This window comes from Sarcophilus harrisii, chromosome 5 (assembly GCF_902635505.1).
Source record: "Sarcophilus harrisii chromosome 5, mSarHar1.11, whole genome shotgun sequence".
NCBI classification, from domain to species: Eukaryota; Metazoa; Chordata; class Mammalia; order Dasyuromorphia; family Dasyuridae; genus Sarcophilus; species Sarcophilus harrisii.
The window spans coordinates 284,681,228-284,707,812 of NC_045430.1; the positions used below are offsets into that span (position 1 = coordinate 284,681,228).

Here is a 26,585-nt window from a genome sequence, read left to right on the forward strand (position 1 = left end):
ATAGTATTCTATCACAATCATTTACCACAGCTTGTCTACTCATTGTCCAATTGATGGGCATCTCTTCAAATTCCAATTCTTTGCTATTACAAAAAAAAAAAAACCCTGCTATAAATATATATATTTTTGTACAAATAAGTCCCTTCCTCTTTCCTTTGATCTCTTTGGGGTATAGATTTAATAGTTGCTGCTAGGTCAAAGGGTAAGCACAGTTTTATAGTTGTTTGGGTATAGTTCCAAATTGTTCTCCATAATGAATGAACAAATTCATTATTCCATTAACAATGCATTAGTATCTCTGCTTTTCTACATCCCCTCAAGCATTTATAATTTTCCTTTTCTCTCATGTTAGCCAATCTGATGTGTGTGAAGTGCTACTTCAGAGTTGCTTTAATTTGTATTTCTCTATTCAGTGGGGATTTAGAGCATTTTTATGTGATTATTGAAAGCTTTGATTTCTTCCTCTGAAAACTGCATCTTCATATTCTTTGACTATTTACCAATTGGGGGATTGCTGGAAGTAGAATCTTATCTTTGGAAGTTGATTTAGGTTTAGGTTCTATTTGTGTGAGTCCACCTTTGACCCTCACAATTTTCATCTCCTCTATGTCTTTCCATGTCATGTGATTCTTATTAATATATTTGTACATTTCCATAAAGTATCTGCTTGATGTGCTCGAGGTCTGTTTTTTTTTTTTTTTAAATTCTGAGGTACTAATGGGCTATGTTCACTCTCCATCTGTTTTTTCTCACTCTTTTTACAGGGTAGGGCCAACTTCTTTTTTTGTGTCATCTGTGTCCTCAAAATCTTTTCAGGCATCATAGCTCATTGAATTGTTTGTCTTTTTGATTCTGTCTATGATCAGGGGGTTCCCTGATTCACAGCTATATATTAAATTGACACTCAGGGAATATCAGTTGGAAAGGAAGAGACTTTTTTCCTCAATGAGTAATTTGGAGTAATAGAAGTGCTGCCTTTTCTTCAGCCTACTTTCTGATCTTGTGTGAACACTTTCATTTTTCAGGTGAAATAGTTAGGTAGTTTATGTAGATCTTGCTGTGAATGTCATGAGGAGGCTTCATAATTTGTACAATGTCATTTGCAAAGAGCAACCGTTGGCAGACCATCAGCAACTTGTGTTTGGATTCTGTGTTGCATGTCTTCTGAGATACTATGAAATTCCAGAGATGTGCCTCTGGCTTCCTTTATTACACCTTACCCAAGGATCAGGGAATAGTGATCTCTTGTATCCAATCTCCCAGAGATACCCCTGCAATTTTCATATACTCATTAGCATCAACTTTGTGGAACTTTGTTTTACAAATTAATTTTTCATGGGAAAAAAACAAATAGAAAAATACTGAAGAACTTGACATTTTCTCTTCATCTTGATGTGTTGGTTACTGGATAGGTGACATCATCTTAGAAAGTTATGTTTCAAAGCCTCTGTGCCTCTCCCTTACATATAATGTCCCTAAGTATGTGCTCAATGAATGTGTGCCCTTTAAAATCTTAATTTATTTTCTTCAGTTATATGTTTAAACAATTTCAAACATTTTTTTTAAGTTTTGAGTTCCAAATTTTATCCCTCTTCCTCCCTTCTCTTACTCCTACTTGAAATGGGAAGCAATCCAATAGAAGTTATACATGTGTAATCATGTAAAACATTTCCAGTGTAGTAATTTTTAATGACTCAAATTAAAGAAGAAAAGCAAAACCCAGCATGCTTCAGTCTGTATTGTCAACATTAGTTCTTTGTCTGGAGGCACATAGTATGCTTCATTTTGAGTCCTTTGGGATCATCTTGGATCATTGTATTTCTGAGAATAGCTGAGTAACATTCCCAGTTCTTCAATGTATAATAATACTCTTACCATAAATGGTAAGATGTCCTTTTGGTTCTGTTCATTTCACTTTGCATCAGTTCATATAAGTCTTTCCAGTTTTTCTGAAATTATTCTGATTGATATTTCTTATGCACAATAATGTTCCACTTCAGTCATATACCACAGCTTATTCATTCTCCAATTGACTAGTATTCTTTTGGTTTCCAATTATTAGCCACCACAAAGAGAGTTGCTATATATATTTTGTACAAATAGATCTTTATTTTCAAAAATCTTTTTGGTTGTCCCTTAGGCATACTTTCAAATAGCTCTCCAGAATGGTTGGATCATTTCACAACTCTATCAACAATGCATTAGCTATTTTCTCATTTTCCGTTTTTTGTCACATTAACCACTCTGATAGGTGTGAGGTGAAACTTCAGAGTTGTTTTAATTTGCATTTATCTAATCAGTAGTGATTTAGAATAATTTTTCCTTATGATGGGTGCTAATTCTTATACAGAATTCATAAAAAGGAAAAAGTAGGTCTATCAGGAGCTGCTCAGACCCTCTTGTTTCTCTTTTACTATCTGGAGTATTTATTTTCTATTCTTTTGGAGGCTGTCAAAATATTTAAAAATCAAGCATTAGATGCATTTAGATCATGATTGTTACCCTTGCTTTTTTTTTTTTGCATCAGTTTAATCATTAAAAAAAATACTTCAGCCATTAATTTTTACTTCCCGTTCATATCCTTTGACCATTTATTTACTGAGGAATGACTTCGAATCTCATACATTTGACAAAATGTTCTATATATTTGAAATATGAGGTCTTTATTGGATAAACTATCTAAACTTCCCCTTAATTTTCTTCTTTCCAATTTAGTTTAATATACTTAAAATGATCCAATCTCTATGTTACTATGTTCTCAATCTCTTATATATATAATAATTTAATATTTAAATATAATATTTAAAACTAAACATAAAATAAGAAAAAAAATAGAAAAAGAAAGACAGAAAAAGGGAAAAAATGTCATGAGCCTAGGAAAAATTAGATTCCTCCTTAGGACAACTTTCTTCTGGACTTGTTGGCAAAGTCCACTCCCTCTTCTAATCTCATTGATCATTCTTCATAGTTCTTACATGAGACATGATGGATATCATCTCCCATATATAACATAACAGCTCCCATATATAAAGGCAGATGACACTTTTCCTCTTTGTTCTTTTTTTTAAAAAAATGTTTATCTATCTTCCTATTTTTGGGTTGCATTTTAAATTCTGAGATATTTCCCTCTTTCTCTCCCAATTTTGCACTAGAGAAGGCCAATATTTGACAAAGATATATACATATACACATATGTATGTGTCCACATGTGTGTGTGTGTTTGTGACTTTTTGAAATGGTTATGGGTAGCTTCAATGAGAATTATGAGACATTGTACAAAATGGTGCATGTCTGAAATCCACAAGGCAATGAATGCTTAGTTTGACTTTAGTCTATCTCCCCCAAACTACTCCAACCTAACTGGTGAGATATATATACACCTAACCCTAATTCTAAATGCCTGAAGCCAGCAGCATCCATACCCCATTGCTTCTGCACTTAAAGAGTGTTCTGGCTCATTCTTGCCTGGGGCCAAATCACTGCAGCTTAACTGGTGCTTTTAATCAGCAAAGGTTCCTTCAGTCTTCCTGAAATCAGATTCACCTCCAGCCTTACTCCTCAGTTTTCTGAGAGGTGAAAGTCTTGTGGTTTGGGCTGACCCCAGCTAGCCTTATGATTCCCTGCTGGCATTTCTGCAGACCTAATCTGGAGGTGTTTATACTTCACATCTATTAAAATTCAATCCTGGGTTTTTTTTTTCTTTTAGTCTTCTTAAGGTGTCAGGAGGACCCATGTTGTGTCCCAAGTCTTATTTGTTTTTCACTGGTTCACTCTGAGGTGCAATGTTGTTTTCTTTATGGATCTTGCAATTTTCTCATACTCTGCCATCTTCCCAGAATCTTCTCCTTCTATCTCTCTTTTTTTTTTAATGACAAAATCACTTCTCCACAAATCTGATAAGTAATATGTTTTCTGTTCTTCCAATTTACTTATGATATCACCCATTATGTCCATCCATGTTGACCTTATCTTGATAGATGGTGTAAGAGTGTCTATAGCTACTTTTTGCTAAACTTCTTTATAGTTTTCTATATATATATATTTTAGCAGTAGTGAATTTTTATCCCCAAAGCTTAAATGTTTACATTTATCAGACATAGGGTTACAATAGTCATTTGCTATTGTGTATAACATATTTTAATTCACTGATCCACCATTCTATTTCTTAGCACTACCAGATAGTCTTAATAAGTAGTACCTTATATTGCAGTTTAAGACATGCAATACTAGACCTCCCTTCTTTATATATTTTTCCATTAACCTCTTTAATATTCTTGATGTTTTGTTCTTTTCAGATGAATTTTATTATTTTTTTCTATCTGAATTAAGTATATATAATATATTATCATGATGGCAGTGAATAAGTAGATTAGTTTGGGTAGAATTGTTATTTTTGTTATATTGACTTGGCCCATACATGAATAATTAATTACATACACACACACACACACACACACACACACACACACACACACACATATATATATATATAAATCTTTTTTGTATAAAAAGTGTTTTATAATTATGTTTGTGAAGTTCTTTTTTTTTGGGGGGGGGGCTGGTAAACTCCAGGTATTTTATATTGTCTATGATTATTTTAAATGAAATATCTCTTACTATCTCTTCTTGCCGGAATTTGTTGGTGACATAAAATACTGATGATTTGTAGGACATTATTTCATATCCTACTACCTTACTAAAATTATTAATTGTTTTAATGAACTTGTTAATTGAATTTATTGTAATATTCTCTAAAATGTAATGTTCTCTGGGAGCAGGTTTCTTGGGGGGGCTTCTGGAGGCAGCCTTCATTTCAGTTCCAGTATAATCACCTCAAGCCAGGAGTTAAAGTCCAGATCTTTTATTATCTCCTTCAAAGTCTTACATCTTTCACTTGGGGCTTGGCTAGTTTACTGGAGAGCTTCTGTATCTTGGTTTCAGTGTTCTCCACAGGACAGCCTGCCACCACTTCTCTGTCTTCCTTAGTTCTCCCCAACTGCCTTCTCAGGCTTCTGAATCCCCTGAACTGAATCCTGGTTGAAGCTCCTGGCTTATATATGCTCTCTTAAAGGTGTGAATCTTGTAGAATTATAATAAGTACTAAGTACATGATAATAAGTACTAAGTATACTAAGTATAATAAGAACTAAGTACATGTTCTGAACTAGAGAACTGTTAAATACCATGATAAATAGTCATTGTCTCTATCAATTCCACTGACTTAGCACCTTGTTTCAAGTTCTGGCCCATAACAATTTATGGATTTTCAAGTAAATGTCATTATATCACTTGCAAAAGAGATAGTTTTATTACCTTATTGCTTATTCTGATTTCTTCAATTTTCTTTTCTTCTCTAAGGCTGCATATAACATTTCCAGTACAATATAAAATATAATATTGGACATAATAGACAACCTTGTTTCACCACTGAAGGCTCTAGTTCATCTTTGTTACAGATAATGCTTGCTGATTTTTTAGGTAAAAGCTTCTAGTAATTTTAGGGGAAAATCTATTTATACCTACACTTTGATTTGTTTTTAGTGGGAATAAGTGTTATACTTTTAAAAAAGCATTTTCTGTATCTATTGATATAATCATATTATTTTTTACCTTTTGTTATTGATATAATCAATTATGTCATAGTTTTCCTTATTTTGAAGCAATTCTGCATCCCTTGTATAAATTTTATTTGGTCACAATGTATAATCTTTGTTATATATTGTTATCATCTTTTGGTATTTTATTCAAGATTTTTGCACCAATATTCATGAGTGGACTAAGTCAATATAACAAAAATAACTATAATTTTCATTTTTGACTTTGTTCTTTTAGGTATCAGAACAATATTTGTTTCATAAAAAGGAGTTTGGTAAAATTCCTTCTTTACCTATTTTTCCAAATAATTTATTTACTATTGGAATTAGTAATCTTTACATTTTTGAAAGAATTCATTTATAAACCTACCTGGTCTAGATGATTTTTTCCTCCTTTAAGAAAATAATTTATGGACTGTTCAATTTCTTTTTCTACCATCGTTTTATTTAGATATTCTATTGGTTCTTCTGTTAATCTGCGTAAAAATAATCTAATAATTGCTTCAATTCCATCTTAATTTTCCATATTAGTGATTTGGTTTTCTTTTGGCTTTTAAATGTGATATTACTCAATCATTTACCTATTTGGTTTTAAAATAAAAACCAACTCCTAGTTTTATTTATTAATACAATGGTTTTCTTATATCAATTTTATTACTCTAACTTCAATTTTAATATTTCTGATTTGGGATTTAATTGGGAATTAAACTTCTTTCTGTTTTTTTTTTTAATTGCACACACAACTCATTGATCTGCTTTTTATTTTTTTCAATGAAAGTACTTAGAGATAGAAATTTTCTTCTGATTACTGCTTTTGCTGAATCCCTTAATTTTTAGTATTTTGTCTCATTTTTATCATTTTCTTTAATAACATTATCTATTGTCCTTTAATTCCTTCCTCAAGATTGGGTTAGTTTATAATTTATTTTTAATCTGTTTCTAAGATCCTTTATTCAATGTTATTTTTATTGTATTATGGTCTGAAATGAATATACTTAATATTTCTACTTTTCTGTATTTAACTATAGAGTTTTCATGCCCCACTATCTGGTTAATTTTTGTGAAGATGTATAACTAGGAAAAAGGTATATTCCTCCCTCTTACCATTCAGTTATTTCCAAATGTCAATCATATCTAGCTTATCTAAGATTTTATTCATCTTCTTGGCTTCTTTTTAAATTTATTTTTGTTAGTTTTCTCTAGTTTACAGAGGAGAAGGTTGAAGTACCCCACTATTATAGCTTTGCTACCTATTTCAACTTGTAATTCATTTTCTTTTTCCTTTAAAATTTTTGATGCTATTGCATTTGGTACATATATGTTTATTATTGATATTATGTCACTATGTGTGACACATTTTTAACATAATACAATTTCCCTATTTATGTCTGAAATATATTTTAGCTTTAACTTTGAGATCATGATTGTTACCCTTGCTTTTTTTTTTTTGCATCAGTTTAATCATTAAAAAAAAATACTTCAGCCATTAATTTTTACTCCATAGGTAGCTCATCAAAGGATTATGTTTATTTCTGTTTTGATAAGAGATACAGTCAATCAGCAGGAATAATTTTTAAATGTAATACTTAGCAAATAAACTTGTACTGTAAGTCATTGAAACCGTTAACTGACAAATTTCTTCACATTCAACAGACTATCTTAAGTCTTCCCATGTGAAATGGAGAATGAACATTGGCTGACAGACATTTTCAACTTGATAGCATGCTTGATAATGATACTATTATTGTGAGATAATATGAGAATATTTTTCTTGAAAATATTCTTATTTTATTTGGGACATTAAAAAAGTCTTGATATATTTGTTATCCTTTCTGTGAAGGAGTTGCAGATTTTTTGAGAGACAGAGAGATGGAGAGATAGAAAGAGACAAATGGAGAAGGAAGGGAGGAAGGTAATGAGAGAGAAGACAGAGATAAAATTAGGCAGGTGGGGTTTCATCACCAAATGTTGGGAGAAGGGGTGTTAGACCCCAAAAGTATTGTTGAGACTATATCCTAGTGTCATGAAGTGTCAAAAAAATTATAATTTAGATTATCTTCAAATCAAGAGGCAAATATTTTATTATCCTAATAGTGGGCTAAAGCGATATTAGGTTTTTAACAAAGAAGAAGGGTTTTTAGCAATTAACAAGGGCAAAGGAGAGCTAAATTCCCTAGCAGAACCATGCCCAGCCTAAATTGCTAAAGTGTGAAGATCGCACATTTTAAAATCAGCTGGAGTCAGGAATTTAGGTTAGGGGAAAATCGTCAGTCTTTATTCTCAGTGAAGAAAGATCAGAGGTGGAAGGGAATTGGCGATAGCAATGTGTGCGGCTGAGTCAAGAAGCTAGCTAGACCAGCAGCCACTAGACCAGCAGCCACACGACCAGCAGGTAGGAGTATGGAACCCAGGCCCAATCTCTCCCAGCTTCTCTTCCTGTCTCTCTCTGCCTCCACCCACCAAAATCGTCATTTCCCATACAACACATGAGGACTTGCATGGAGAATAGGCAGGGGCCATTCTTTATCCAATCATGTATATTAATAGAATATAGCCCAATTATTATTTAGCCTCACGTACTTGGGACCTCAGTGCATCAACCCAAACCTCAGCCCATTTCACTAAAGGGGTTTTAGTAGGGATTACATCATTGAATGGTGGGCTAAATTCTTAAAGAAGTTTAGTGGCAAAGGTGGGCAATTACAGTAGAATAGATTTTTTATTGGGAAAACATAACTGAAGATTGACATCATAATTTGGCTATTTGATTGAGTTCAATAAACTGTGTGGTCATAATGATTTTATCAATGCAAAGAATTGACAAAATGGACAAAAAGGAAAAAAGCCCTACTTAAGAGCAAAAGGTCTATTTAAAAAAAATAATAATCTTATTCGTTCTCCTTCTTGGAGCTTGACTCTTGGAGTAGTTTATAGAGCAAAATTTAGACTTTTTACTGATCCCATTCCTTGCTACCAAAGACCGGGGTCTCATTCAGCCCTGTCAAAAACACTTCCATATAATATATCCTGATAGTTTAGTTCATCTTGCAGTCCATCGATTCATCCATCATTGATTAGGTAAAGCTCCCAAGTCAAGCCTACCACCTTTGAAATTGCATTTTGAAGATGTTCTACAAGTCATGTGATTAGCAGCAATTTTTTCCCTCTTTGCCAAAAGTAACAAATGATCATTTCTACTATAGCAGATAGTAATCCAGGGGTTCTATTGTTTTGGAGACTATTTCTGGGGTCACTGTGGCTAACTAGGTGCTACTGAGCCTCTTTCTACTTTGCTAGACTGACCTTCAGCTTCAACCACACTTGAAGACAACAAACTTGGTCAAACTTGCCAGACTTTTCATGCCCTGTAACAGCCTTTAGCAACTCAAGGTCAGTCTTGAGCATTCCAAGTCTTGAGACTTAAACAATATTCTCCCAAAGCAGAAAACAATCAGTGTTATAATGACAATTTGAAAACAATTATATACTTCTCTTGTAATCTTTCATTTTCTTCTTGCTACATCTGTTTATTAGAGTATTATTCCATATGAGGCAAACAACAACTATACATGCTTGGCTTATTAAGGTCAAGCTCTCTTCTGTGTTGCTACATGATCAGGTACCTCAAAATGTTGCTCCTGAGGTCCAATGACAACAGTTTTTTCATGATCTGATATTCAATTAAATACAAATACTGGTTGACTGCCTTCAGATATGGATTGGCAAAATTGATATGCTCATGTACTTTTAGACTGAATTTAAAAAGGCATATTATTCAGGATGAAGGAATCATCGAATCTGATATCCTTGTTTCAGTTCAAAAACCTATAATTTGATAAAGCTATTCATAAGCTGGATGGAGTATTCAGGGGAGAGTAACTAGGACTGAGAAAATCCTTAAGATCATGTCATATTAGGACTGCATAAAGGGTCTAGGGATACCTACCCTGGAGAAGAAAAGACTTAGAAGGGATGTGTTTGATGATTTCAAGTTTTGAAGCACCATTGTATGAAAGCAGAATTGTACTTTTTTACTTGGCCACAAAGGGGAGAACTTAGGACAATGAGAAAAAGTCACAGTGAGGAAAATTTGGGTTGGGATGAAGAAACATTTCCCTACAAGGAGAGCACTTTGAAAGGGCCACAGAAAAGCTCAAGAAACAATAGTTTTCCCTTGCTTTGAGGTCTTCAAGCATAGTCACTGGATGACCACTTGGTGAAGGGGGAAGAGGGCACTCATTTTTCATGAGTACCAGCTAGTCTCCCTGACCCCAGAGGTCCCTTCCAACATTGAAATTCTGTGAAAATTCAGCAAAAATAAAGTTTTATGAACTTTCTAGTATTGCATGAATTTGGAAAGAGAAATATGTTTTATAAATACAAAGAGAGAGATATAGACTTTGAAATGTGTAGAAGAAATTAATGATACTAATTAAGAAGTTTTCATTAGTTTCTCATAGTTGGAAACATGTAAGCAAAGTGCACTTTATTTCTCCAGAGATAGCCTGAACAGCATGCAGAGAGGAAAAAACTGTCTTAATATTATCTCCTTTGTGTCTCTTTGTCCTGTACACAAAGGAGAAAAAACAAAACCTAAAATGAAGTGACTCATTTTATTTCTCAGCTGGGCGTCATGGCTGAGTTGGGGCTGACTGTTCCACTACCACATGCATGAATCTGGCTCCTCTGACAGGCTATCAATCAGTCCCATCATGGTTGCAGTTCAGTGAGGAAACTGAAATAAATCAAAACCTAGAATTCAGATTGGATCTAGTGAAATCAAGAGAGAGACATATGGAAATGATATGAACCTTCCCCTGGTTTGAAAGTGATACAAAATAATATAAAACTTGAATCTTACTATCTTTGAAAAGACTAGTCAGCTTTATGGAGAGAATGTTGAACATGGATTTAGGAAGGCCTGAGTTTAAATCCTGCTTGATATACTTATGAACTGTATGACTCTGGATATATCATTTATGACTTTATCTACTCATCTGCAGAATGAGAATAGCAAGAGAGCCTAACTCATAGATTATAGAGACAAATAAAATCTTCAACTCCTTCTTTCTTTCTCCTCCACCTCCTTCTCCTCTTCTTTCTTCTCTTCCTTCTTTACTTCTTTCTCCTTTTGTTCCCTCTTTTCTTTTTCCCCATTTATGTTGCTTCATATTCAATTAAAACTTAATGATGAATGTCAAAATAATATTGAAAAATAGGGCAGCTGCAATAAAATTAAAGGAAATGAAAGGATTTTGAAGACAGATGGAGGTTTTGGTTCTCATCCAATCCAGTTGGTCTATGCAGACAGCTGGTATACAATCACCGCTGGCTGGTCTGTCACTCTTGACTGCCTGCCAAGAAAAAGTAAGAGCCCATTATATTGACAGTCTGAGGATTTGGGGTTATAATCCTAAGAAAGAGTGAGTCATTGAGAATTACCCAGAATACTCTTGCCTATAAAAATCCATTCACAATTTTATATTTTAAAAACCATTTGATCAGTCAAAGATTTATACAATTGGGTCTAGTTGATATGGCTACCTCTATTCCCTTCCTCCTTGTGATAGATGGCTGCTAGGACTCTGCCTTTTAACCTTTTCTCACATTTCACCAGCTGCTTTCAGCTTTGTTCCTTTTCCTAGTCAGACATTAGAGTTTGACTAGGGGGGAGGAATGCTGGAGGGTTTGTTGTAGACCTCTGTATAGAATTGGGTATTGTGTGGCTAGGCTGATTCCTAGTCTAGTTCTATGTGTATCTTCTGACTATAGTCAATCTTCCCTTTTCGATGAAATCCATTTCCACCAAAGCTGTTTTGACTGAATGTGATCATCTCACAGTTCTTTCCCAGTGAGCACTAATGTTAGCTTGAACAGCAATATATGTGGGCTTTACTGCCTCAAGTCAAAATCTATCAACACTGGAAGTCCAACATTGAACTTTTCCAGAAAATGAAAACTCTACCTATGGATACATAGTGCTCCAAATTGAGAGCTGTTTCCTACCTGGTTGGGCTAGGGCTTCAAACACGGAGGAAATGACATCAGAGATGGAAGGGAAGATTTCTGGGAACTAAGGAGGCAGTTTCCAAGAGACAAGTGCAGTCATATAGAAGTTGATGAAAAGCCAAAGGAGGATAATGACAGAACAATGGGAAAAAAATGATGGATGAAAGATATATTTTAAAGGGAAAACAATTGTAGGTCTTAATATGGAGCATGAAATGTAAGACTGAAATAATTCTCAAATGTTGAATATGCTTGACTGGCAAAATTGGCCATTAGTGGAATTCAGACAAGACACTGATATGTGTCTATGTCTCTCTGTGTATAGAAATAGAATGAACTACCAAAGTAAAAATACCCATTACGTATTTGGAGTTGAGTAATAGAGCTTAGGTGGATGGAGAGAACTGAAGATAAAAACTAATGAATTATAGGAATGGCAGTGCCAGTTAAAATGAGGAAAATGTGTGAACAGATCTTGGAGAAGGGCTAGGGAGAGAGCCTTGTAGACAATCAAAAATTGTCCCCATGACCCCAAATTGGTTGAGCAGTTAATATACTGAAGACTCTTATACAGAAGGTCCTTGAGGGAAAGAGACACGTATAAGTTAAATGATAAGAAAACCTCCCCAACAATTTCAGCTGCCACAAAATCAAATGGGGCTTTTTTGGGGAGCATGTTGGTTTTCAAGCATAGCCTTGATTCTTTGTCTTGAATCTTGCAGAAAGCCTTCTTATACAAAGTATATGTTAAATCAAATGCTACTGTATGCCTTCTAGTTTTGAGATGCTGGAATATATTCTACTAGAAGGATAAGCCAGGTACTCTAATCAGTATAATATAAAATAAGATATGATGGACCAAAGAAGACATCCAGAAAATTACTTAAGGAAAATTTGAAGAAAGAATGCTTTCATCTGAGAGATGGTGTTTTAATGAAAGGGAAATGCTACTCAAGCTGCACCTTAATATCAAAGAAAGTAGAGATGAGGTAAAAAAGCATTTCAGTGATGAGATGGGAGGAAATATATATATATATATATATATATATATATATATATAATATGTATATATTACATTATATATAGCATATAATATACATATACATATATATGTATATAAATAGATACACACATACACACATATATAATTGTGGGAACAGGAATGGGAAAAGGGAAGTTATCTTTGTGGGAAAAGATAGCAATTCAGCTTAGCTAAAACACAGAATGTATAAGAAGGAAAAATGCAAAACAATTTCTTGAAATTGTGCTGGAGCCAGAGTGGTTGTACCCTTAAGCGTCCTGTTAAAGAGTTACTACTTTTAGTCAGGACACTAGGATGCCACTGAGGGTCTTTGAGCTGGTGAGTGACATGTTCTTTAAGAAGAGTATATTGGAATCTGAAAGAAAGATATATTAGGCACGTATTGCATTGAAGGCATAATAGTTGAGACCATTAACATTGTTCAGGGTAGAGAGGAAAGCAAAGGAACTAGGGAAAAAAATAGAGAAACAATTATAGGAGAGGTAGCCAGAAAGACAGGCTACCTAAGGAGGCCTCAAAATAAGATGACCCGGACTTTTTGTTAATGCTATTAGGTAAAATAGTTTTGCGGAGCAAAGTCATAGCTCTTCCAAGATCCCAACAAAGAAATCTTTTGAATTTACCATGGTTAACTGCTTCCCTCTTCCTCCTCCCAATCCTCAGTTATTTCTCATGAACAGTAATTGGTGGACGGTATAAAAATTCTTCTGAAGTAGAGGGTAAATGCTGATTGTATCATATAAATCTTTGGGGCAAGGGTTAACTTCTTAAAATGTCTCTATTACATGCAGTGAACTTACATCATTCAAATAAGGTTTGAAGCCTTTGATACCTACATTTACTCTGCCCAAGAATTATGGGATGGTTCTTTCTCCTTTGATGAGGTATGGCCTTCTCTGTGCTCCGGATTCAGAAACATCCCAATTAGGGTGACATCTCTTCTGTTTGATGGTAATTTTATGTATAAAGTAGAGAGAAAAAGAGAACAAAATGAGAAAAAAGTCACAGTTCTCTGAGGTGAAAATGTAATTCATTCCTTATTGCAATTCTTTAAAAAATATTCCTTCTGTACTTGTCTTTACAATCCTACCTTCCCACAATTGTGTCCAATTTGAAACAATGCTCCATTGTCATATTTCTTCTCTATAGCCTCTTTCTGATCTGAGAGGTTTTGATCTTGGCCCCTTTCCTTCTTTATAGCTTAAGAGACTTAATCTTTTTAGTCCATCTTCATGTAATACAAAGATAAATGAATTTTCTAGATATGGAAGTACTAATGTATATTGAAGTATGTTCCCAATAATCTCCAACACATTCTCAGTCATCAAATATATTGATTATATTATTCAAGGAGCAAGGCTTTAGCTAAGCAAGGTCACACTCCTATATTTTATATTTTAAGGTTTAACTCAACTGAAATACTGGCCAGAAAAGATTTACCCTAGGAGACAGCAAAATATAGAAAATTTTAAAAAAACAAAAAAGAAAAGGTTTATAGCAAACATGTTGATATAGTCAGAATGATTCATTGTGGCCAATTGGAATATAATATGTCATTAAACTGGCAGTCATAAACACAGGATCTGATCCCCAATTTCTAGTATAAGGCTGGGGAAGTTATTGAAATTTTCTAGGGTTTAGCATACTCATCTGTGAAATGGTAAAGTAGTATCCTCAAGACCTATTATGACAATTAATTGAGCTAATTATATAGATACGTTTTCTGAATTTAAAATACCATATAAATGACCATACTAAATAGGTATTTATAATATTAAAATAAAAACAATAAATATTCAAATCAATACAATAACAATGAGTAAAACGAGGCCTAAATCAACTATTCTATGTCCCAGAATTGTGAAATGGATGATAAATTAGATTGCTGAGCAACAGTTGGTTCTATTCAATATATATCAAGGATGCAAGTGATGTTCTGTGACTGAAAAAGCAGCAATTGTTATCGTAACTTTTGACAAAAGGCAAGAAAGGCAGCCAGAAAGCTATGTGCCAGTGAACTTCATTGACTCTGGACACTTTATCGAATGTATTATGAAGAAGGGACAGTTTTAAACACTTAGAAGAAGGAAAGAGTAACTACAAACCCCCAGTTTGGCTTTAACCATAATAAGTCATGCCAGAATAATACAATTTCTTCCTCTAATAATCTTTGAATATGCTTTGGAGCCAACAATAGAATCAAGAGGCCCTCCATGACTAGCATCCACATAGATTCAACAAACAACATGTCAACAAAGAAACCAATAACTGAATCATAGAGACTTAATGAACTATGGGGCTTTATTACAAGTATTTTAAAGCTACTCATTACCATCAGAAATTATAAAAAGGTTATCATTATGGACCCAGATTTACTGAGCAATGAGGAACATACCAAGAAATGGTAGAAACTGCACTGTGCAATACTTTACAAAATATTCAAATTCTCCCTGAGAGTGCTCATTTATTGACTGAATGACCTGGGGCAAGTCTCTCAATCTCCTCTATTTCAGTCACTTTTTGTTGAAAGAAAATAATAATAGTACTTACCTCCTAGGGTCCTTGGGAAAATCAAATGGGGAAATACAAACCTTAAAGCATTATACAAATACACCCTCTTACTAAACACATATATCTACCTGTTATCCTTCACTCTTGCCATGTGACCAACTGGTCATCACTTTCTGTATACATTCTTTGATTTCCTTTTTGGTGCATCTTACTGGTGAGAGGCTGCAGTCATAAACATGTGCCTTCCTGTGGATTAAAGGAGTACTCTGTGGGTTGATATTCCTTAACTGTAGCTCATGAGCCACACCAGTGATTATTCCCATAATAGCTAGTCAGTGACCATAATAAGCCCCAAGCAAGTGAATTGACTAAGGTTACATAGAAGGAATGATAACTTCAATATATTCTCTCTCCCACCAATATATCTGGATAATACTCTCTGACACATATGTAGGTTGTTCTCATTGTTTGTCTCTTTCCTGAAAAAGATCATGACATCAAGGAAGTGATGTCATGACATACAAGTGAATTGAATTAAAATGAGGAGGAATTATACAAAGTCACCAGCTTCCCTCTCCTCCGGGGCCATCTGAGTTCAGTGGAAAGATATAAATCAAGATGACTAGAGATGGCTGAGGCTGCAGCAGGAGACCTTGGCCTTTTTAAGCTAAGATCTTTCCCAGGTCTCAGTCTGACTGAGGCAATGTCCAGTCAGTGATTAAAGATAGGTAAGAAATAAGGGAGAGAATGGCCTCTTTTACTTGGTCAAAAATATATACATAGCATTGGAGGAGAGAGTGGGCACAATGGTGTGATGCAATGGTCCTAGAGCACATATATAGGGAACATATGCATCCAATTCATTTATCTGGTACTGTTGGGCCTTGACATCCTCCTCCCCTGTACTGTTCACACAGCTTTACACAGAAATTCACCTGGGATCTGATCTCTATGGCATGGCTCTCAATCACCAGGGCTAGTTCTCTCTTCAAGATATAATTGGCCCCTTTTATGTTACCAGACATTCTACTTCTTAAAGTTACTTTCTTGATGATTTCTTTGTGTGTGTATGTTTGGGGAGTTTTCAGCTCAATTCATCAATTCCTAAATGTCCAAGAATAACATAAAAAGCTCTAATGATTATTTTCTTACCATATAAGTAAAAAATTAACTCAGACTTTGTGCAGTTAGATAACATTTCATTGAATTATATATATATATTTGTTGCATTGATATTTTTCACAAATCATGGGATATTTTTACATAATATAATTATCTTTTCACTTTTTATTTATATTTTCTTAGATATCATAGTGTCTACCTTTGCTTTCTTAATTCAGTGAATTCTTTGTCTGTTTCTGTGTCTGTCTCTTGGTCTCAGTCTCTGTCTATCTGTATCTCTCACATAATTTGATAGACTTTTAATTTGCCTTATTAATCCCACCCCTCTTGGACTGATGCATCCTTTGCCATGCCTCCTGTTCCCCCCTACCTTGACCCAGCTCAGCCTCTGTTGATTTGAATTGATTTTTATATTTAAAATAAAATACCTTTCCTTGTGCAGCAAGATGTTCTACATTCTTACTCTTCCCCATACTCTGTATCTTTCCTTGAAAGACTTTCATTTTAATATTACAGTTTAAAGATGACCATCCTCCACTTTTTCTTTTCTGGTCTAGTGTATTTCTCCTTTGAACACCTAATCACATCAAGTAATTAGAATTACAACGGATCAGAGACAACCTAGTTCCCCACCCATACTCCTTAACTGATAGTTGACCAAGTCCCAGGGAGGTTAAATTGCATTCCCAAGTTAATACATATACATAAAAATCTGTGGCAGCATTTGAACTAGTATTGCTAATCCTCAAATGAATGTACATTCTATTGTAGCACGCAGTTCCATTTATGGCCCTTAGGAAAGGTAGATCTCTAAAGGAACACTGTTTTTATTCTCCCTTTACAGGATAAAATACTAGATCATTTTATATTATTTTCATTTCATTCAAATTTCTATATGTTGTTGCAATTTCATTCTACAGGTATAATCTAATTTTAACAAATATGCTTAATTTTGCTTTCTCCAAAATATTCTGAAATTATTGCTTTTTTATTCTAAAAATCCTCTTTATCTTTAGGATGATACTCAACTCTATCATATGAGTTATTTTATGTTATTTTCTTTTGCTCAGTTGTGTCTCAGTTATGTCTGATTATTTCTCATCCCATTTTTTTTTGGGGCAAAAGTGCTTTGCTTTTTCCTTCTTCAGTTTATTTTATAGGTAAGGAAACTGAGGCAGACAGTATTGTGATTTGCCACATAGCTAGTAAGTATCTGCATTTGAGTTCAGATCTTTCTGCCTCCAGGCCTGATGGTCTATGTACTGTGCCACCCAGCTGCCATTATTTTGGTAGTAAAAGCGTTCATTGTAGCATGCCCTAATCTTAAAACCAAAACCAAACCAAAACAAACAAAAAAACCCTAAAGTCATTTTTCCCCTTTACGTAGTGTCTTTTGACATATGTTTCCTTCTTATTATTTGTAAGACTTGTAAGAGTTTTTGGAGCACGAGAAAAGAGAAATATTTTATTAGGTGAGTTAAGCTTGGAGTTTATGTTAGCATTATGTGTAGTCAAGTCTAGTAATCTGAACTTTCTTCCACTTTCAGTATTTCTAGAGAGTTTTAAAACAATGAAACAAAAATAATCTATTAAGCATCTACTGTATACAAAATGCTTTGCTAAGCTGTCCGGGATCTAAAGAGAAAAAAAAATCAAGACAGGAACTGACCTCAAAAAGATAAAAAGTAATAAAGCAGACCGAAAAAGATTTCAGCTGTCAGAAATGGAAGTCCAATGATTCTGCCAACAGAAAAGTAAATGGTAATACAGCTCTTTTAGTCTCATTTCCATTAAGAAAATCTTATTGTCTGTTGATGTTGAACCATTTCATGGTAGCAGTGAGTTTGGCATGAAAACTCTGTAGGAGTTTTAACTCTTGAGAAAGTAGGCTCGGCATTTCCATGGGCACTAGTTAGGCCATACATAATTTCCTGAAATACTTGATATATGTATTGTGTTTACCTAGATTTTTTTTTTTTTTCTGAGAGGCCAATTATTCTTGGAAGATTTTGTTTTGGTTGTTGTTGTTCTTGTTTTCTCTGGAATATCAGGTCCTTTGATTTACAGAAACTAAATAGCTTTTCAAGTTTTATATGTTTTGATTTTAACTGGTATATATTTTTGGTTTCACTCCTTTATTCTATTCTGAGATGGAGTAGATTTATTTTTTCAGGATGTTCTCAGTTTCAATAAAAATTTTTCTTTTTTTTTGTTCTAAATTATGGGTTCTCTTTTAAAACTTATCTTTCAGAGCTTAAATTTCATTCCTTATATCTACCCTTAGTACATTAAGCTTCAATAACCCTAGGGATCATTGTGGCTACTCCGTTCTCTTATCTTGATCTCCAGATGTAGAAAGAATTATTCTTTCCTTCTGAAAATTCCTCCTTGATGATTTTTACCTCATAGGATTTCTTAATTATATTAATACCTTCTTTCAGTTGTTTACTTTTCATGTGTTTGACATTTTTTCCTAGTGCAGATTTTTGTCTTCTTCCCTCTTCCCCCTCCCATTCTTATTTGTTTGGTTGATTTTTTTTGAAAATTTATTTTTGAGATAATGAAAGTATATGGGCTTTGATAGTATGGCCAAGTCATCTTTTTAGGAGTCCATTTTCATTATTTCAAACATAAACACATCCAAGCACATACCAATATTCATCTCCTGGGGGCTATAGCCATAAACTCACATTTTTAATGAAAATGGGTATAGTGTCAAAATTGTGTTGGTCCTGCACGATCTTTAAAGTAAGATTGAGCCTGAAACATTTCTACATGTTGAAAGAGCAATGATCTTTTACCCTCAGGAATTTAAAAGAAAATCAGAGTATCAATTGGGTTGATGACTGACTCTGACTTCTTTCCTAAACATTTCAGAGGAAGTGATTCTATTTACATATGCAGTGAATTATTCTTTGGGGATGAAATTCATATGAGACAAGTTACTCACCCCTTATGAAAAGCAGTTCAAGTCTAAATAAAATTAATGAAAATGATTGCCCATATTACATTGTGTTTTTTTTTTCTCAGTATAATTGTGTAGGTATTCAATTGGGATTGTTAGAACAAAACAAAGGAACAAATGCTTTATCCCATTACCAGGAAATTTCTCCTCATTTTAAAAATATAGCAGAATTTATTTCTTTAATAACATATCCTAAGGAAATGGTAATAACTTAACTTGAGGCATTTAGGTTAAAGATCAGTATAATCAATATTTGCACATTTTCTTTAATACATTAACATATATATAAGGGTTTCAAAATGTTTTCCCTTCCCCCAAGACAAAGTGATACCATTTCACAGAATATGGTTTTAAAATCACGGCAGGGGAGAGATTGTTGAAATGGGATTGGGGGGTTGTGTGGTGGCTAAATGTCTGGAAATTCCATCTTGGCTAAAGTAATGGCTTTAATACTTATGAGATGTGTTTAGGACATCCCTAGCAACTAGTTACCCATGGTCTTAGTGATATTTTTCTAATGAATTAATTATTAGGAGAGCTATGATGGGCTTTCTTACTTCCTATTATATTCCACATTTATTTCTACCTTTTAAATCAGCTTTAACTTGAACTGAAATCTTCCAAAGTGAATTCCCCAAGTCTATTCGATCTAGCCTCACAACTGAGGCTGTTAAAAAAGAAGAAACTCCCAATTAGTGCTGGAGATGATGACAGTTCTTATACAGTGGCAATTTTGTCCTTTGACAAATGAGCTAAAAATATCCATTTATTTCATTGCAGGCCCAGAACATCGATTGAAAGAATGGGAACAACTAAGAACACTTGGAGTAAGTGATATGCTCTGTCCTACGTGATTTGGACTCCTTGGTTTTGTTACAGACTAGACCTGTGATTTCACACACATATGTGTGCACAAATGTACATACAAACACACACACTTATTCAATTACCACGTGGCTGGTTTAAGGGTATCTCAAATCAATATTTCTAACTTGAAGCATCATCTTTTTGTCTGTATCTCCTTTTCCTTCTAGCCTTCCTCTGTCTGCTGATGGATCTATTATACTTTCAGTTATTCAATTTTGTAACCAGTGTCATCTTTTATTCTTCCCTTTAATTACTCCCACATTCAATCAGTCATAGAATCCTGCCACAGAATTACAGAAGATAAAATTTAGAAGGATTATCAAAGCCATCTAGTATAATCTGAATTTATCCAAGGATCTTTGGAATAGGATTCTGAAACATTCCTGATAATTAGTCATTGAATGACCACTCTCTACTTCACTATCTCGGGACAACCAGTAATTAAAGCATGAAAACACAATGGAGAGCTTTAGGTCTAAAATTAATGGACAGAGAAGTGTAAGTGGTGTTATCATTACTGTATAGTTAGAGGACCTAGGCAGGAAAAGAAAACACATCACAAACCTATAATGGAGGCATAACAATAATCAATGGGTCTATGAAATGAGGTATACTGAGGAGTATGATTATCTTTAAGGCTGAGATCTTTGATGACTAGATGGATATTGAGATACTCAGCAGATAAAGGAAAGGGCAGAAGAGGCCTAGGTTTAATAGGAAAAAAAAAGCAACTAAGGAGCTCTATTATGGTCATGCCCCATGTGAAATGCCTATGCAATATCTTGTCTGAAATTTCCAATAGACCACTGACATTGAAGACTGAAATTCAGGTGGAGGATTAGAACTAGAAGTATATATTTAGGAGTCAATTATAGTAAATGTAAAATCAGTCTGTTGAAGCTGATGTAGTCACTAAAGAACAAAATGTATGGACCTAAGAGAAATAGAAGCAAAGCAGAACCCTGGGATATTTCTATAGTTAGGTGCAGAGATGGATGCTCCTACTGAAAAGGAGATGGAGAAGTCATAAAATAGGAGAAGAAAGAGAAAGCAATGTTACCTCCATAACTACCACCACCATTACCACCATCCCAACCTTAATCACCCCCAATATAACAACACGAAATAAAATACACATAGAAAACAATGTCAATTGCTACAGACAAGTTACTAATTATGAGAACTGAGAGAAGACGATTAAATTTGGCAATGAGGAGATCAATACGAAATTTGGGTAGAGAGTTTTCACATGAAATTGGAATTACTTCTAAAGGGTTGAAAGATAAAGGAAGAGAATCAAAGTTTCAAAGAAGTAAACTCTAGCTTCATTAAAAAAAAATAGTTCCTAATTGCTAGAATGATCCAAAAGGGAAATGTGAGTACCTTAGAAATCAAAGTGTTTTCTGTCACTTGGTTCCACTTTATTTGACTCTGCCAAACTATTTCTCAGGTAAGTGGTTGAGGGTCTTCTCCAGTGGGGAGATTTAATAGCATCTTTGGTCCTATTCAAGTCTGCAATTCTTTGAGACAGTGATCAAGTCATTTTTCTTGTCCTAAGTCATTTCAAGCTTCCCACGACCCATTCCATGAATCAATATGAATTAGTTGGAAAACAAAACAAAATACTGAATTTTGAATGAGAAAAAATTTACAAGCTATGGTCAATTACTTTCTTCTTTGAGAATTTGAGTAGGTCATTTCTCTCTGCCATGCAGCTCCTTCCAGCGATTCCAGTCGCTCTATTGAAACTTTTGATCCTATAGTGATTTTTATTAATAACATTAAAGCAGATTAAATAAAATTATATACATATGCACCTTTGTGTGTACACACATGTGTGTATATGATTGCAAGTTTACTTCACCATGGAAATCTGAAGGAATATTTCTTCTATTTAGAATGTTTTCTCTCTTAATTAATGAAATAGTTCTTGTTGCTAAACATTGATCAGTAACTGGCTAACCTCAGGCTGTCTTTATTCATAATGAATAATATGGAAAATTCTGTTTCTGACCTTCATGGAGTTCCAGGATCTGGGCTCCTAACTATCTATTCAGTCATTCCCAGAATATTAGCAGTATGGCATCAAGAATAAAGTGCTAGTCCTGAAAATGGAATCTCTTGGTTCAAATATTGACTCTGACATTTCTTAGTAATGTGACAACCTTTTTGTGACCTAGTTTCCTTTGTTTCCATATATCTTTCTGTCATGTTGCTTAACTACACTGTATCCCCAGATGGTGCCTCAGCAGTTGCCTGATTGGCCAGAACCCACAGTACCTAGGTACTCTAGATCCATCATAGGGTATTATGGCCATGTGCTTGCCATACTCATTCTCTTTCATTCTCTTCTCCATCTATTTTTCACTTCTTGGAAACTGGCATCGCAGTACACAACATCCCTTGGAAGAGGAGTCCATTGCCCTGTGACTCCAACCATGATCCTTATTGCTTGCCAGAATAAATCCATCTTGCCCTAGAGACCACAATGGGTTATAACACATATGTGTAATCTTCCCTTAATAGAAGATAAGCTTCATTAGATCAGGTATTAAAAAGTGTTCAATATTTCATTTTACAGGACTTAGCATAGCTCCAGATTTTATTTATTCATTGCTTTATATGTAGAATAAGGCAACCGATTTCTCCTCTCTTAAACTCATAGAATTTTTTTGAGGCTTGAATGATGAAGAAAAAGACTTTTATAAAACTTAATTTGTTACATGGTTTTCAGACATCATTATTATCTCAAAGAAAATTTAAGGAAAACATTGAAAAATAAAAATCCAACTTTTGTTTTACAGAAGCAGGTTTAACAAAACTTCAATTTTAAGAATGGTGAATTTTTGAAAAGGAATGAAGTGCACCTAACAGGAGATTCTTAAAACAATCAAAGAAATTCCAGTTGGCCTGTGACTCTTATAAATCTATGATTATTTCATGAAGCTTTTTCCTTTCCTTTTGCCTAAACTCCAGATATATTACAACCATTACTCCCCCTCTTCTCCTGCCTTCTTCTATTTGTCTTCTCTGATCATGGGGTGATGAGACACAATGCATAGAGCACAAGCAGGAGTTCCTTCTATAACTAGACAAATGACTTTGCTTCTCTCAGCCTCAGTTTCCATATTTGTAAAATGAATAAAAAGATCTAGTTAATGAATAAGTAACCAGTCCTTCATAAATCTTAAAGTGATATACAAATTTTATCTGTTACTGCCATTGTTCGTACTACTGATGTCATTTCATCTCCATTTTCATTTATTTCTCCTCCAGGATCAGACTAGATGCCACTTTGTCCCTGATGCTGCCAGGAGAAATGATCATTTTTCTCTTTAGGTTTTATAGCATCCAACTTACTTTTCTCATTTTCATTTATTTCAGTCTCCTTGTTAATGTAGCTTTCTGTCTATTTGTTCTGCCCTCACCCATGAGCCTGGTAGCCTTTTAGGAAGAGGGCCAATGGCATAGCTCTTAGTTTTCCAGTATGTAGAAAATGTCTGACACATAAAAAAATTCTTAACAACCAAATTAAAATTCTTGGGATTATTTAAAGTAAATTTTATATTTTACTCACTATTCTGCATGGGATTTCATGCCAGATGGAGTGACATGACCCAAAGGCCCTGCAAGTCGAGTTTTAACCATTTCCCAAATCTTGAATTCCTAATTCCCATCAGAGCCTTCACTGTCTGCTAGCACTCAGCTTCTTGCCGTGCAGTCATATGTGCTGCAATGCACAAAGGATTGGGCTTGCTTAGTGTGGACTCCTCTCTCTTAGGTAGTGGAGATTCAGAAACTCATTTTAGGGCAATATTATACCTCTAACAATGGGCCAGACCAATGAGATTTTTTCTACCAATGATCTATTTAAATGTCTGACCACACAAGAGTTAACCTGGGCAATGGGACTATTCCATACTCCTCTTACAAAGGAATACTTCTCTATTATTGACTGGTTGGGTCAAAGAGAAATCATAGCTCAATGACTTTTTCTCCTCATGTATTTTTCACCCATGTTGGCACTTCCCAATGGCATGCAATCTTGATATCAATCCCATTTACCATAATTTCCCCTCAGGGTCTCAGATTCAACTGTATGAAATTATTCAAGTTTTCAGTGACTTCTTCCTTCAGTATCTAGTGAAGAGAGTGGGATGGCTGAGTCAAACATTCTGTTAGCATGACTGTATTCAGATGAGAGGAAGAAAGAAAAGTATACAGTCCTGCTGCAGGGATTTTGTTTCATGGTGAATTAGCAGTAGGGAAGATAAGACTTCCTCAAAATATATGGAAATTTATACCCTGGGCTGTGATGGCCTGTTCAGAAGGAATCTGGTTGACTGTTTGAATACATATTTATGTAGTTTTGAAATACACATTATTATGCAAATAAGTATTTGGTGGATTTTTAACTGACCTCAAAAACCACGCCACCTCTTGCAATCATCATGGCCTAGTTTTTTCAAATGTATATTTGAAGTGCTAAGAAGGCTTCATATGATTTTTAAACACTCCAGAAAAGGAGAAATTCTTGTCAGTAGTTAAGGACTTTCAAGTTGTATCTCTGGGAAGAAAAAAAAAGACAAGTGCTTCTGTGGAAGAGAACTTTTGACTTCCCAGAATTTCATGAGCGCTGCGCTCATTTTCAAAGCCTTTGGGCATATCAACATTTCCCCTCACAGTTTGTTGAGGGCTTGAGCTGTTTTACCAGTAATCCAGAAGCAGAAGTTTGCCATTGCTGCAACTTACATGTCCAGACACTAGGCCAACCATGAGGGAGGGTTAAGTCTGCTCAGAGAAGTCTCCGGCCTCCCTTTCCCTTGTCCCTCAGGTCTGGAGTTCAGGCGTAGTTTAGACAGCCAGCTCTTCGCCTTTTTCTCAGTGCCCGCTTGTCTTCTTCCTGGAGTTTATAATTGGGAGGGCTGGGGCCCTGACTCGTTGGCTGGCTGTAGGGCTAGGCTTGATCAAGAAGTTCGTTTTGGTGGAGGATTCCTTTGGTTTTGTCTTTCTCTCCCAAGCCCCCAGCTGAGACCTTTAGCATAGTAGGTGCAGAACAAAGGTTTGTTAGGCTGGATTGAACTAACTCCTTCAGTTGAAGTTAAAAAAGCCATTTGGCTGATGTGGATCATATCTGCTAATGGCTCATTTCTCATGTTCTTCCTTTATCCTTTTAAGACTTTTATAAAGTATAAACACTTGGATGGAAAACCAGGAAACTCAGCTTGTTCAAAGGCCCCTGGTTTTTTTTGAAGAGATGCATGTCAGTGAACAATCCATCAATAAGTTTTCAAGTGCTTTTACTTAGATTTAATGACTCATTGGGTGTTGCCTCTGTCAAACTGAGACCTGTTGAAAACCTTAGCTTAAAAAGCCTCAGTTCTCCCACTGCATCCAGGGCCGTAGCCAGTCTTTGTGATTTATATCTGACCAAAGGACCCAGAGGCTCTGGAGGAGAAAGTGAGGTGAAGACTGTGCATTCCTGCATTTAAATTCAGTTCACTTACATATCATGGCATCACTTCCTTGATGTTATGGTCCTCTTCAACAAGAACTACCCCAACTATTTGCCATGCACTGTGCAATATCCTTGGGGCTTCAAAAAAAAGACAAGATAGTCCCTGCTCTCCAGGAGCTCACAGTTTAGTTGGAAAATCAGGATGAAATATGCACAAAGATGCTATATGCAGGAGAAATCGGCTGTAATCTTCAATAGGAAAGCACTAACATTCAGGGACATTGGGAAAGACTTCTTGAAGGTGTTTTGAAGGAAGCCAGGGAAGCTAGGAGATAGAGATCTCTCATGTGAGGATCAGCAATAAGGAGACCAGTGTCTTTGGGTAACAGACATGGCACTGGATGAGGATGGTGGGAAGAGGGAAGCTGTAAGAATACTGGAAATACAGTAGGGTCCCAAATTATGAAAGTCTTTAAAAGCCTAAGGGTTTTGTATTTGATCCTGGAGGTGAGAAGGAACCTTTGGAGTTTACTTAGTAGCAGGGTGCTATGGTAAAAACTGTGCTGTGTGAAGATCAATTTTTCAGCTTAATGGAGGATGGAGTAGAGAAGGCAGACCAAACAGGCTAGACAGAAGGTGATGAGGGGCTCTACTGTGTGTGTGGGGGTGGAGATATGAGGAAGGCAAAACTAACAGCACTTGGCACTAATTGGAAATGGGAGGGGGAAGAGTGAGGGTTGACACATGAGTGTGAGCCTGGGTGGCTGTGACTCCAAGTGATGAGCCTCATATTTTATCTCCATATTAGGAGATACTAACACAGAAGTAGCAAGACCTTACAAGCAAAGTGTAACTGATAAGGAGCCGTGAAATCAACATGTGATCATAGGCTCAACATGTTTAATGATTTCAAGGGCCATCAGAGGTGATTTAGTTTAGGCCACAGATGTAGAGAATCAAAATGAGATCTGAAGGGGTTAAGTTACTTATGCAAGGGTATTCTTTATCAGAACTGGA

At 35.0% G+C, this 26,585-nt stretch overlaps 1 long non-coding RNA gene across 1 annotated transcript in view; it reads left to right on the top strand.

Annotated features, from left to right (window-relative positions):
* Positions 1-20,323, top strand: part of LOC116419642 — a 101,277-nt gene extending 80,954 nt beyond the window's left edge. The window contains exon 3 of the long non-coding RNA XR_004229903.1: positions 20,024-20,323. This is a non-coding gene — a long non-coding RNA (uncharacterized LOC116419642). The remainder of the gene's footprint in view (positions 1-20,023) is intronic.
* The last annotated feature ends 6,262 nt before the right edge of the window (positions 20,324-26,585 follow it).